A 13,392-nucleotide genomic window follows, 5' to 3' on the forward strand; every position below is an offset into this window, starting at 1 on the left:
TTGTTTGTAAAAAGCACAATCAGCTGGAATTGGGTATCCACTTTTGGTTACCACTTTCCAAAAGGGTCACTGATAAACTAGAGTATGTAACAAAAGGATATTGGAAGACTCCAAATTACAGCCTTTATAAAATGGTTGAGCAAACAGGTATTTGTTGTGCAGTAGAGAATGCTTAAAAAGAAAGGCCTGGGAGAGCAAAATTGTCTTTAAATATCTGAAAGGCTGTTATATAGAAGGAACTGCAAGGCTTATTCCATATTTAAATACAGAGGGTACAAGTCAAAGGGGATTAACATCTCTAAAAGAGACCAAAGAGTTTTAAAATTGATACTCTTATATAACCCATATTAAATGTTTAATAATGGTTTTACAAAGTATTCCTGTATGTTATTGGAGTTTAGGACAGTACACATGGAAATGAAAATATAGAAATGTTATACTTACTACAATGATAAAAGGGGGAAAAGCAGATGGACTACTCTTCAGTCAGGAGGTCTACACCTTTTGAAGTTTCTTAGGCACACCATCTCTGCCTTTGTCTTCATTCTGCATGGAAAAAAATATAGGTATCTTGAAGGGCAACAACAGTTCCAATAGTTATCATTTCTATTGCAAGGCATCCCCTACACAAGACAGATAAGAACTCCTAACATCAGCTGACATTAGCAAACTCTTTTACTCAGCTATCCTTCCCAGATCAGCCTTAGTCTTCTGGTCTGCAGCTAGAATACAAGACTTATCAGCCATTTCCAGCCTCACAGAAGGTTGTAAAGATTAGATATTACCTAAAATGCACTTAAAGAGTTAGTAAGAAGTCAATATATGAACATACACACCAAAATAATACTATTTTTTTTTATTCATTTTTCCAAATTATCCCCTCCCTCCCTCCACTCCCTCCCCCCATGGCAGGTAATCCCATACATTTTACATGTGTTACAATATAACCTAGATACAATATATGTGTGTAAATACCATTTTCTTGTTGCACATTAAGTATTAGATTCCGAAGGTATAAGTAACCTGAGTAGATAGACAGTGGTGCTAACAATTTACATTCGCTTCCCAGTGTTCCTTCTCTGGGTGTAGTTATTTCTGTCCATCATTGATCAACTGGAAGTGAGTTGGAATAATACTATTTTTTAATTAAAAAAATTAAATCCTTTGAAGACACTTAATAAATGTTTATTGATTGGGCAACGTCTAACAAATTCAAAGCCTTAGCATAAAGAATAGCTAGGAAATTTTCAGGCCAATAAAAATTATTGATTTTCTTTTTGGTTATATAATTGGAAGTAAAAAAGAAGTCAACTTGGGCAGAACAGATGAGAATTAACTAGCTGGAAGTGACTGCTAGAATTAACATAAGCTAGATTATTTACTTTGAGGTCTCTAGGTCATTTTTTAAAGACATAGAGCAAAAGGCTCGTCTTTGAAAAGGTGAAGGAATTAGGCCCATCACTTTTTTTTTTCTCAAAAAGGGAAATAAGAGCTCTCTTTAAAATGAATCTTCATAATGAACTGTATTGTGTCTAAACATTGGCATCCCCCCATAGAGAGTTGCTCAGGGCTTTGGGGCTGTGGTTGTTTCCTTTGGGAACAGACCACTGCATTTCAGCAAGATCAACTAGATTCTGATGATTCCCTTAGTTGACAATGGAAGAATTCAATTTGACTCAACAAGCAGGGTTTTTTTTTTTTTTTTGGCACTTAATAGTATTTTTTCCCCAATTAGATGTAAAGATGGTTTCAACATTTATTTTTGTGAGATTATGAATTCCAAATTTTTTCCCTCTCTGTTCCTTGGGATAGTGAGCAATCTGATTCAAGTTTTACAAGTTCAATCATAACATATTTCATTCATTAGTCATTCAACAAACATTTATGAAGTGACTTCTGTATACAGTGCTGAAGAATGGGAATAAAAAACCCAAAAGAAAAAATCTTTGTCTTCAAAGAGCTTATGTTCTATTGGGAAGGAAAGAAGAGATACAACATTTACATGGATTAACAATAATAATAATTAGCATTTGTATAGCATTTTAGCTTGGGAAGCATTTTATAAACATATTTTTTCTTCAATATTATTTTATTTTCCCAAAATACATGTAAAGACAATTTTCAATATTCATTTTATAGGATTTTGTGTTCCAAATTTTTCTCCCTCCTTCCCTTACTTCCTCTTTCCTCAAGATACTTAGCAATCTGATACAGGTTATAGATGTACATTTCTTTTAGATATATTTCTCTGTCATATTGTGCAAGAAAAATCAGACCAAAAGAGAAAAAAATCATCAGAAATAAAAACAAAAAATAAAACAAGAATATAAACAAAACAAAACAAAACAAAAGGTGAAAATACTATGCTTGGATTCACATTCAGTCTCCATAATTCTCTGTCTGGCTACAGATGCTGTTTTCCATCCTAAGGCTATTGGAACTGTTTTGGACTACTTCCTTGTTGAGAAGATCTAAGTATATCATAATTGATCATCACATAATCTTTCAGATAAACAGTATTTTAAGTAAATAAAATAAGAACAATTTAATTTGAGTGTTCATTAATAACCAAAGGAGAATGGGAAAACCTTTCAGAAGTGGAGGCACCTGGGCTGAAGTCTTAAAAATCTAAAGATTCTAAGATTTCAAATGTGAGAGACACAACCTGGGCAAAGACCCTGAGGAAGTAGATGGGAAAATCTGCCATAGAAGTGGCAGACTTTGGGAAAAAATAGTTAGGCTAGGTTGGCTGCCCTGCTGAATTTGAAATAAGGAGTTGTGTGAATCCAATGTGGAAAGGCTTTTAAAATGCCAAGGCAAAGAGTTTATTCTTTTTTGTAAAGGCAAGAGAGGGATACTAAAGACTGTTCTTAAACAGAGGAGTGACAAAATCAGACCAATGCTTTAGGAAGATGATTTTGGCAGTTGTGTGGAGGATGGATTAGGGAAATCAGGCAGGTAATCCTTTTTTATTTAATAATAACCTACTATGTGCAAGACACTGTGCTAAGTAATGACACAAATATAAATAAAAATAATAATAGTCCCTGCCCTCAAGATACTTAAAATGTAACAAGGTGGTGGAAGAGAGAGAACATACAAAAGGAAACAAAGGGGGAAGAGGAAAAAGGTCCCTGAAGTCCTTAGGACCATATTAGAGAAGTCCAAAAAAGTTCTAAAGCAGTGGAGGTGGTGAGAAATGGAGAGAAGATTGGGCTGAGCTCCCTCCTTAAACAGAGAACCTGAAGCCTATGGCTCTGTCTTCTAGTCAGAAAGCCAGAGGGAGTTTAGGAGATGTTGAGTGAGAAGATGATGCAGAACCAGGACACTTCTTTGAGATAGAATCTCGCTAACCTCAATGTTGTTTGGAAATTACTCTACCTGCTTGCTTTCCTTTATAAGATTGGATCAAAGCAAGAGGGAAACTATACAGTTTATGAAAACAAAGTGTTTATTGGTTCTACATTCCTTCCAGGGTCTGAGGAAAGAGGTACTGATTATAAAACAACCAAAAACTAGTTAGAGTTTTATAACCGTTCCAAGGCCGATGCACAATGAGACCGCCACTGGAATAGTTCATGTAAGTGGTGGCTTATGGGCCTGTGTCCTTGTTTGCAGTAGCAATAATATTTTGGAACAGCTACTGCCATAGCCTCCTGCCTAAGGTTTTAACTCTGAGAAGTTTTATTTTCCATTTATAGAAAATAAGATAAAAATTTCTTAGGTTTGACCCTAAAAGGATGACTAGCCATAGAGTCTAAGATTTACATGTTAACTTAGCACAACCATCAACTGTGGTTAACATAGCACCATCTCATTTCACTACGTGAAAGAATGACCCCAGGCATAGATACACTTAGAAGCTAATAGTGCTGACTGCCCCAGAAGATGCAGTTCAGAAATGGACACCCTCCTTGGGCACAAGGGAAACTTCAGAACCAAGTGTAATGTATCTCTGGAGGATTCATTAAGGCAAATGGACAGTGTGACTTGAAAATTCTGTTAAAAATGTTAAGTGGCAAAAGATACAGTCACAAGAGAGGCTTTAGCAAAAGAAAAATGATACAGGCAAGCAAAGGAATGGTGGGGGAGACTCGATTTATGTGTTTCCCCTAGAGGGGATCGTGTTTGGAACAATCACAGGGATTTAAGGAAGAAAGAAATAGGTCAGAGTATTAACTATTTTCCTAACACAAGAGGAGTAATACACCTCTCACTATCTCAGAACACTACCAAGAAACCAAAGTGGTTGATGAAAATGATACATTTACTCCAGCTACACCCTCTCTTCTCTTGATGAACTCGTCTATACAAGGTTCTAGGGATTCCACAATCAAGCACTATCCAAAACAAACCAGTAATATCCATATAATAAAACCAAACTGTCTTGCCACTTTCCATCCTCCTCCTCAAGGCTACTGGCATAGGACTAGAGCCCTGGCAAGAGGGCAAAGGTATTGGTTATGACATGTTTGACTGTTAATAGCTCATAATTTCATGGAATTAGCTTAAAAAAACCCAAGGTCCAATCCCAAGCATGTATGGAGTGTGTGGTAAAGAAATTTTTGAGAGGACATTTGTTGCACATTATGTTCCATAATGGAAATCCAAGAAAATTAGGGCATGATTCTAAAGTCTGATTTGTTCTTTGCTTTCCCTTAATATATTTTGTTGAAATACTTTCTGCACTATGCTCAAAGGGCTATCAAATCATGCATACCCTTTGAACCAGCAGTGTCTCTACCGGGTCTATATGCCAAAGAGATCATAAAAAAGGGAAAAGGATTCACATGTGCAAAACTGTTGTGGCAGCCTTTTTTGTAGTGGCAAGGAACTGGAAATGGATGCCCATCAATTGGAGAATGGCTGAATAAGTTATAGTATGTAAATTTAATGGAATATTATTGTTCTATAAGAAACAACCAGCAGGATGATTTCAGAAAAACCTGGCGAGACTTACATGAACTGATGCTAAGTTAAGTGAGTAGAACCACGAGAACATTGTACACAGCAACAAGATTATGTGATGATCAACTGTGTAGATTTGGCTCTTTTCAATAATGGGGTAATTCAAGCCAATTCCAATAGACTTATGATGGAGAGAGCTATATGGGCACTGAGAGTGAATCACAACATAATATTTTCAGCTTTTTTATTGCTTTTTGTTTTCTTTCTTACTTTTTTCCTTTTTGATTTGTTTTTTCTTGTGCAATATGATGATTGTAGAAATACATATAAAATTACACATGTTTAACATATATTGGATGACTTGCTATCTAGGGAAGGGTTGGGGGGAAGGGAGGAAGAAAAATGTGGAACATAAAGGTGAATGTTGAGAACTAGCTTTGCATATATTTTTCCAAATTTTTTATTTTTTACTTTCAAAACATATATGCACAGATAAATTTTCAACATTGACCTTTGCATAACCTTGTATTTTAGATTTTCTCCTCCTTCCCCCACCCCCTCCCTAGATGGCAAGCAATCCAATTATGTTATACATGTTAAAATATATGTTAAATCCAATGTTCATAAACATATTTATACAATTATCTTATTGCACAAGAAAAATCAGATCAAAAAGGAAAGAAAATGAGTAAGAAAACAAAATTTTGCATATATTTTGAAAATAAAAAGCTTATTTTTAGAAAAAAAAGAAATATTTTCTCCAAAACATGATTTTCATTCTCTTCCTCTCCACAACCAATTGTGTTCAGTCTTTTTTTTTTTGCTGGCTCTTCACTTTTTTCATATTCCTCATCTCCTTTCCTTCTCTCTCTCTCTCTCTATATCCCTTCTCCCCTTCTTCTCGTCTTTCCTTCTTCTCTTGCCTCTCTCCCTCTCTTCTCCCCAAGTCTCTTTTTATCTCCATGTCTCTCTATGTCTGTCTCTGTCTCTCTTTTTCTCTCTCTGAAAATACAATAAACATTAATAAGAGGGAAATATGAGCTCCTAGAAACTGGTGATATTCTCAAATGATCTTAATGAGATCACACTGTAAACTGATCTCCCAGGGAACGGGATAGGAACAAACCCTGGGGGATGCAATCTGAGCATCAATTTTTTTTCCCCAAGTTTTCTTTTCACCAGGTGTTTTCGCATGTGTGTGTGTGTGTGTGTGTGTGTGTGTGTGTGTGTGTGTGTGTGGATTTGTGTGTGTGTATTTGTGTGTTGTGTATGTGTGTAGTAAGCTAAATTCCTACATTTGAACTCCTGTTGACATGATCTTTTATCACACAAGAAATCGCAAAAACCCAATATAAATTTCCCTGTTTCTATCAGGATTTAGCCAAATCAGTTGTTCCACATACAAGTCATGTTTATAGTATTCTTCTCTCATTAAAATAAGGGGAAAGGAAAGAGGGCTGTCATCTTTGGGACTCAACAATATGACATGATATGTTTTCTACTTCTAGAGAGGAGGAAAAGAATTTGGATGTTGTATTTCCTATGGTATGCCCAGACATAGGTATAGTATGAGGGATAGCATAGGCATTTAGGATGGTGGACTTTGGGACCAGGAACACCTAAGTCGACTTATTAGTTGTGTGCACCCTGGACAAGTCACTTAACTTCTGCCTGCCTTGGTTTCCTCATTTATAAAATTGGGGATAATAACAGAACCTATCTCCTAAGGTTGTAAGGATCAAATGAGATACCATTTGGGAAACACTTTATACTTGAAACATTTAAAAAAAAACTTTTCATAAATGCTAACTATCATTATTCTAATCTACAGTATGTTTTCTACTTTCTCAACATAGAACCATTGCTCTATTACAGAATTCCCATAAGTCTACAGTATTAAGATTTTTTATTTACCCTTCAGCATTGTGAAGATCAGGGTTTTTGTTGGTTTGGGGATTTCCTTTCACCAACACTGATCATCTCTTGCTATGAGCTTAGTAAAAGGTTTTTTATTTTTTTTTAGTTTTAAATTTTAAAATTTTCAGTTTGGCTGAAAGTTTCCTGTTCCTGAAAATGACCTGGCAATGAGTTCCTCTGACCTTCACTAGGCTGACTGGTCCTTGGACCACAGAGATATAATTCATTGCCAGGATCCTAGTAAAGGCTTTTTGAGCTTGGCATGGACTATCGGGTCTTGTGCTCTTCTTCTGGCATAGACTCTGAGGTGCCAAGTCTTTCTTATAGCTATGATCAGGGAACTGTGTGGATCTTTTATGGAGTCTCCAAAATTCTAACATTTAAAATTAGATCCCATCTGGATCTGATGATACATAACAAGTCTTAAAGACCCTTGTAATATAGACTTAATCTATAGACATATAGACATATGTAGTATGATACTTATTTCTCATTCCTGTGCTAGTTGGAGAATATTCAGAAAATACCCTTTTCTGCTCTTGATGCAGTTTAGTTCTGTGTTTTTAAGGCACTCCCTCCTTCTTCTCAGCCCCCAATGGTATCTTAGCAAACTACCAGGATTCAGTCCAAATCAGATCTTGGATTTGAATACATGGATATACTAAATCAGATCAAAGAAACAATGTGAAGTGAAAGCGGTTTTATGGTTTTAATCCCATTCCCTTTATTTTTTACCTTCATTACAAAGCCATAAAAGCTTTTCAAAGTGTATAAATTCCTTTAGCAATCTTACCTCTAAGTCTCTCAAACTGGAATAACAACAATAAAGAAAGGCATATTTATATCCCAGTAATCTTTACTTTATAGTTAAAGCTCTCTAAAATAATCAAAGAAAAGTACACAAATATGAATTACAAGTATTTATATTCATAAAATCCCAAGAGTTTGGGGCAACTTCAAAGATCACTTAAGTCTTGGTCCCTCGTTTCTAGTCATGACTACAACATAATAATTGGCATAATGGATATAGGTCTGGATTTTGGAGTCAGGAAAACCCGAGTGTGACCTCTATCTTGGACACTTCTTAGTTGTTTGACCTTAAACAAATCAATCAACCATTCTGTACTCAGTTTCCTTATCTGTAAAATGAAGTTGGAATAAATGGCCCCCTCCAGCTCAATCTATGAACCATCAAGAACTTTTATTATTTAGGAAGGTCTTAAAAGATTTCAATTTCTTTAGAAAAAGCTTATTGTCAAAAACTTTTCTTGTCTCATCCTATAACATTTCTCTAGACCATTCGTTTATCCCCATCCCTCCTTAATCTTTTTTCTTTCCAATAAATCATCAAGTATCCTGAAATCCATTTAATTTACTTCTCTTCTTTTTTTTCTCTCTACACATCTCCCAGTTATTCTCTTACCTTTCTCGATGACTTCTGGATTATGATGATGGTCTTTCCTCATTACCTCATCCATCCCTACCATTATTCTTGATCAACTTAAGTTTTCACATCAGTAACCCTGCTGCACAGCTCCAGTCCAATGACTTCCTTTTTCCATACCATTCTTCAGGATTTTAGACATGGATCATTAAAGTGATTAAAGTTCACTCTCTTACCTCCAAGACTCATAAAGCTGAAATGGCACTTTCTTCAATTGCAGCCTTTTAACATTTTTTTTGCTCTCTTATATTCTCACTTTAAGCTTGTTCTTTACCATTTCCACCCTAATCCCATATTCTAGTTTCATACTGGCTTACTTTTTGACCTCTGATTGCATGGGGGTATTCTCAGCACCATACATTTTTGCATATTGTTCTCTATCTTTAGTTCCCTCCCTCCCCCTAAATTACTACTCATTCTTCAAAGCTCAAGCCACATGCCAACAAGAGATTTTATAAAGTCCAAAGTCTACTGCCACCAAGATAAAATGTTTTACTGAACTTATGATCTTTTGGGCAGGAAGATGGAATGACTGAAGTAGTACATTCAATGGACTGGAATGGGAACAGACTGAAAGCAAGAGGGCCAAACAGGAGGTCAACAACAGAACAGCAAAAAGTTCAGGGCCTGAACTGAGGTGGTTTGTAGGAGGAGTTGGAAAAAAAGAAGCATGCTAGCCTTTGAGCAATGGCCAGTGCTCACTAATGTGACACCATCTCCATCCATTCCCAACCTCACAATATGAAGTCCTGTGAATATTATGAATTTCTGTTTTTAAAAGTAGAGTTAAGTTATGCATCAAACCAAGTGTTGATATTTTCTTTGCTCCAAAATTGAAAATGCAACCCACATTTTGGGAAATTAAGTTTTCCAAGCAGGAGAAACATTTGAATTAGGCAAAACTTATTGTAATAAATCACACAAAAGCAGCTGAGCAATTGAGTTGCTATCCATTCAAGATCTGTCTGGATTTAAGTCATCTCTGCAATAACATATTCTACTAGGATATATGCGAGTTGTGTATTGTTTTTTGCATTCACAATTTAGAGTAATGTTTACCATATGACTATTAACTCAAAAGAGCATTAGCTGCTAAATGTTGGGAAATGGCAGGAAAGTATGATTACCTCTTTAACTCATGAACTTTGAAAAATATAAGACTTAGTTAAGGCAGACAAGACTTCGAAGTGATGTGATTATACAGTGGGGGAGAAAAAAGTCAAATACACTTCTGAGCTTTTGAACCTGAATGATTTAAGGGGATGGAAGCACCATTGACAGAATAAGGGGAGTTCAGAGAAGGAATCATTTGAAGGTGAAAAATTTGGGATTTCTTGTGTTTGAGGTGCTAACAACATTAAGTAGGAATATTTAACAGATAGTTAGAAAGTTCAGTATAGGATCTCTAGGGAGATATCTGGGATGGGAATCGAGAGATGATAGAGCAATGAGAATATTTAAGATCTTTAAAGGAAAGAGAATGGCAAGAGAAGGACATTAATGACAGTAGCTTGGAGAAGCTATGATTTAAGAGATGGGGAAAGAATGAGAAACAAAGAAAAAGAAAGGAAAAACAATCACAGAGATAGGAGGAGAATGAATGCTCAGAGTGCCATGATAGGGAAGTCAAGGAAAACAGTGATATCAAGAACAAGGGCATGATCTACAATGGTGATTATTGTAGAGGGGCTCATCTTGAGAAGGCGATGGGTTTACTGATATGCAGGGCTTCATTCCACTTCAGAGAGGGGTCTTTTAGCAATTGTAGAGATGGGTATAGGAGTCCCATGACTGATGCAGAGCCATCTTATTAGAAGGCTGGCACTTGAAGGTGTGGGCACAATCAAGGAAAGAGTTTGTGTGTGTTTGTTTCTAAAACATGGAAAAATGGGAGAATATTTGCAAGCTGAGGTAAAAGAAAAATCAGCAGACAGAGATAGAGGGATCTTAGGAACAAAAAAAGCCAGATTAAAGGAAGATGATCATGGGCAGTGATAGAGAAAAATAATTATATTGAATTTATTATGTACTGGACACTGTGCTAAAAACTTCAGAAATATTATCTCATTTAATTCTCTCAACTCTTGAGAAATTGATACTATTCTTATTACTAATTTCACAACTGAAGAAACTGAGGCAGACAGAAGTTAAGTGACTTGCTCAGGTCTGAAGTTGAATCTGAATGGCACCCAATCCATTGTTAGAAGTTAGAAATGGGATGAGATGAGATGAGATGAGAAAAAGGGGATAGGGAACAGGATAAGTTTTTGTAAGGAGGAAAGTAAATTTTTCTCTAAGACTAGAAAAAAGGAAGAGAGAAAAGGTGAGGATACTTAGAGGATTGAGGAATAAAGGCAACAGTACATGTTGAATAGTCTCCGTCTCAGAACCAAAGGTAAGGAAAAGAGTTGGGTGCTTGAGGAGGGAAGATTTGGAATGGTATGAGTCAATACAATGTATAGTAGCCTCTAGTAGCCCAGGAGAGGAATAGAGGAGACCAATAAGAAGAGCTTCTTGGGACTGAAAGGTAGCAATACTGAAATGGCAGAAGTTCAAGGGAACAAGGAACTCAAGAGGTAAAAAGGAAGGGTATTACCCAAGTGGATGGCCACAGGGTCAAGAGCGGATAACAAAGAAACATGGCTGATAGATTGAGAGGACAGGGTGAAATTTAAGGGGGCAAATACTTTAATCAGGAATGGGGATGAGAGGAATGAGGGAGTGAAAGGTGAAGAGACAAGAGATTGTGGAGAAATGGGAACTTGGTGGTACAGAATTTTAGAGGCACAGCAATTTTGTGTGAAGGTGATATCACAGGAGGTGAGTTTTTAAAATTGTAAGAATAGGGTATGAGGAAGAATATTGAAGTCTTTAAAATTATTATTTTTGGTCTGTTTTATTAGGATTAAAATAATTAGCTCCATTAAACATTCTATGACTTTTTAATGCTGTTAGTAATATTGTCATCTAATATGTTATCCTACTTTGTGGCTTTTAAAAGTAGTTTTTAATTTTATTTTTAAAATATATTTAATATTTTCCCCATTTACATTTAAAAATGATTTTTTACATTTGTTTTTAAAACTTTTTTAAGTTCTGGATTCTCTCCCTTATCCCCACTCCCACTTAAGAAACCACAAGTGAAATAAAACAAAACATTTCCATAAAAGCCATGATGTGAAAGAAAACATAGATCCCCCACACTAATGAAATAACCCTCAAGAAAAATAAAGTAAGAGTCAAGAGATAGAGAATGCTTCAACCTCTAGAATACTGAAGTCTTAACAGTAACAGAAGGAACAGGAGTGACAAAGATAGTGCCAAATTCATAGAGAAAAATGAGATTGGAAAGTTGATAGAATATGGTAAGAATTAGGAGATGTTGGTTTACCCCAAAGATTTTTAATCTGGGATCCCTAAAGTTGTTTTTAAAAATAGTTTGATAACTGCATTTTCATAATTGATTTCCTTTGAAATTCTATGTATTTTTGTTAATTTTTAAAAAACCACTATGCTAAGAAGGGATCCATATGCTTCATCAGATTGCTGAAGAAGTTTGAGATGCAAAAAGTCTCTGCTCAACTGTATAAAAGAAAGGACAGTTGTAATCTTCTCCTTGTGTTGAAATGAGCTTTATATTTGATTCTCTATGTCTATGAATAGAACCCAAACTCACTGAAGCAGAGACTTTTTAAAATTTTGTGTCTACACTGCCCCATCCTTAGTAACTACTAAATTGATGTCTGTTGAACTGACAAACTGAAGTTCAATACAAGGAAAATGAGTAATGAGAAAGTTTAAACATTCAGAGTAAAAAAGCAGGGAACAGGGAAGGTTTCCCAGAGGAGACAGCAGGTAGCCGGAGCTCTTTCTTCCAATGAGTTATATTTATTACTAGTGTACAAATGGAGGTCCAAAAGAACCTCACCATTTTGTGATTTCTATCTCCATACCATTTGGAATGTTCTACTGTCGGTCTTGTTCATTTCCAGGTCTGGGCTCATAGTTTTTTCCATCTTCTTTCTTCACTTGCCTGAGCCTCAGTTTATTCATTTCTAAAATAAAAGGTTTGGACTAGTTGAGCAGTGCAGCCCCTTTAAGCTCTGGAATTTTTCAAACACTCTCCATTTCCCCAGCTGTAAAGATGCCGTCTTCCTGAGAATTTTTCAACTTTTCAATTCAAATTTTTCAATTTCAATTCATATTTTCAATTTTTCAAAAATTTCAAAATCACAATTCATGAAAATCTTTTACTAAGATATATTAGTATTATGATTTGCAATCATGGAAAACACCTATAAAATTAGAGTTCTTTCAATATAGAATTATTTTCTTATGCAGTTTTATTAGAATTACCATGCTGATTAATTTCCTAATACAGGTTTATTAGTTATTGCAGATAATTAATTTATCCAGTGATAGTACATCAGCTCTATATGCAAACTAACCATTGACCTGCCAAAGTGCTGCCTATAACATTTAGTCTTAGGAATTAACAGTGATCCCAACCTTCTGGTTGGTAGACTTTTAGAGTCTATTCTGAGCTACATTTCCTAAGATATATAAAATTCTGAGACATATTTGATTTTTCCTATTGTAAACATGGTCAACATTTAAAAAAATAACCAAGCTGTACATGTTTATAGAGAAAATCTTAGAGGCCTTTAGATATTTGCAGAGCTCCTGAGGAGCTCTCAGGATTCAGAGCAAAATCAGGCTTGTGACGCTCAATTATTTTTCATAAGCTGTTGGCACTTGAACACAACTTCCCAAAATGCTTGAAGCCAATGTATAAATTATTCATCATAAGAGATTACAAACTTCTGTCACAGAATTAAAGGCAAGATTTATCTTTCAAAACTTTAAAAGCAAAGTAAAGCTTTAAAGCAGTAAACCTAATGACCTAGGATTTATAATTTTCCATACCAGCCTCTAGAGCTAGAAGGCAAACCAATGGCTCTGGCAAAGAGCAATGCTTTTAAATCACATGAGTCATGGTGATAGGGGAGTTGATTCAGGTCTTTCTGACATTTTAAATTTCCCAGCATTTTAAATAACTTCTTCTTTTTTTTTTTTTTTTGGCTGAGGCAATTAGGGTTAAGTGACTTGCCTAAAGTCACACA

The 13,392-nt window shown here is 35.5% G+C and overlaps 1 protein-coding gene across 2 annotated transcripts in view; it reads right to left on the reverse strand.

The window, feature by feature from the left end:
* The window catches only part of LRRC8B (leucine rich repeat containing 8 VRAC subunit B), a 108,967-nt gene that overhangs the window by 15,902 nt on the left and 79,673 nt on the right, over window positions 1-13,392 (reverse strand). For both annotated transcript variants that reach the window (XM_074266284.1, XM_074266285.1), the window contains exon 3: window positions 445-546. The gene's annotated coding sequence lies outside the window, so the exon portion shown is untranslated. The remainder of the gene's footprint in view (window positions 1-444; window positions 547-13,392) is intronic.

Source organism: Sminthopsis crassicaudata, chromosome 4 (genome assembly GCF_048593235.1).
Source record: "Sminthopsis crassicaudata isolate SCR6 chromosome 4, ASM4859323v1, whole genome shotgun sequence".
Lineage (NCBI taxonomy): Eukaryota > Metazoa > Chordata > Mammalia > Dasyuromorphia > Dasyuridae > Sminthopsis > Sminthopsis crassicaudata.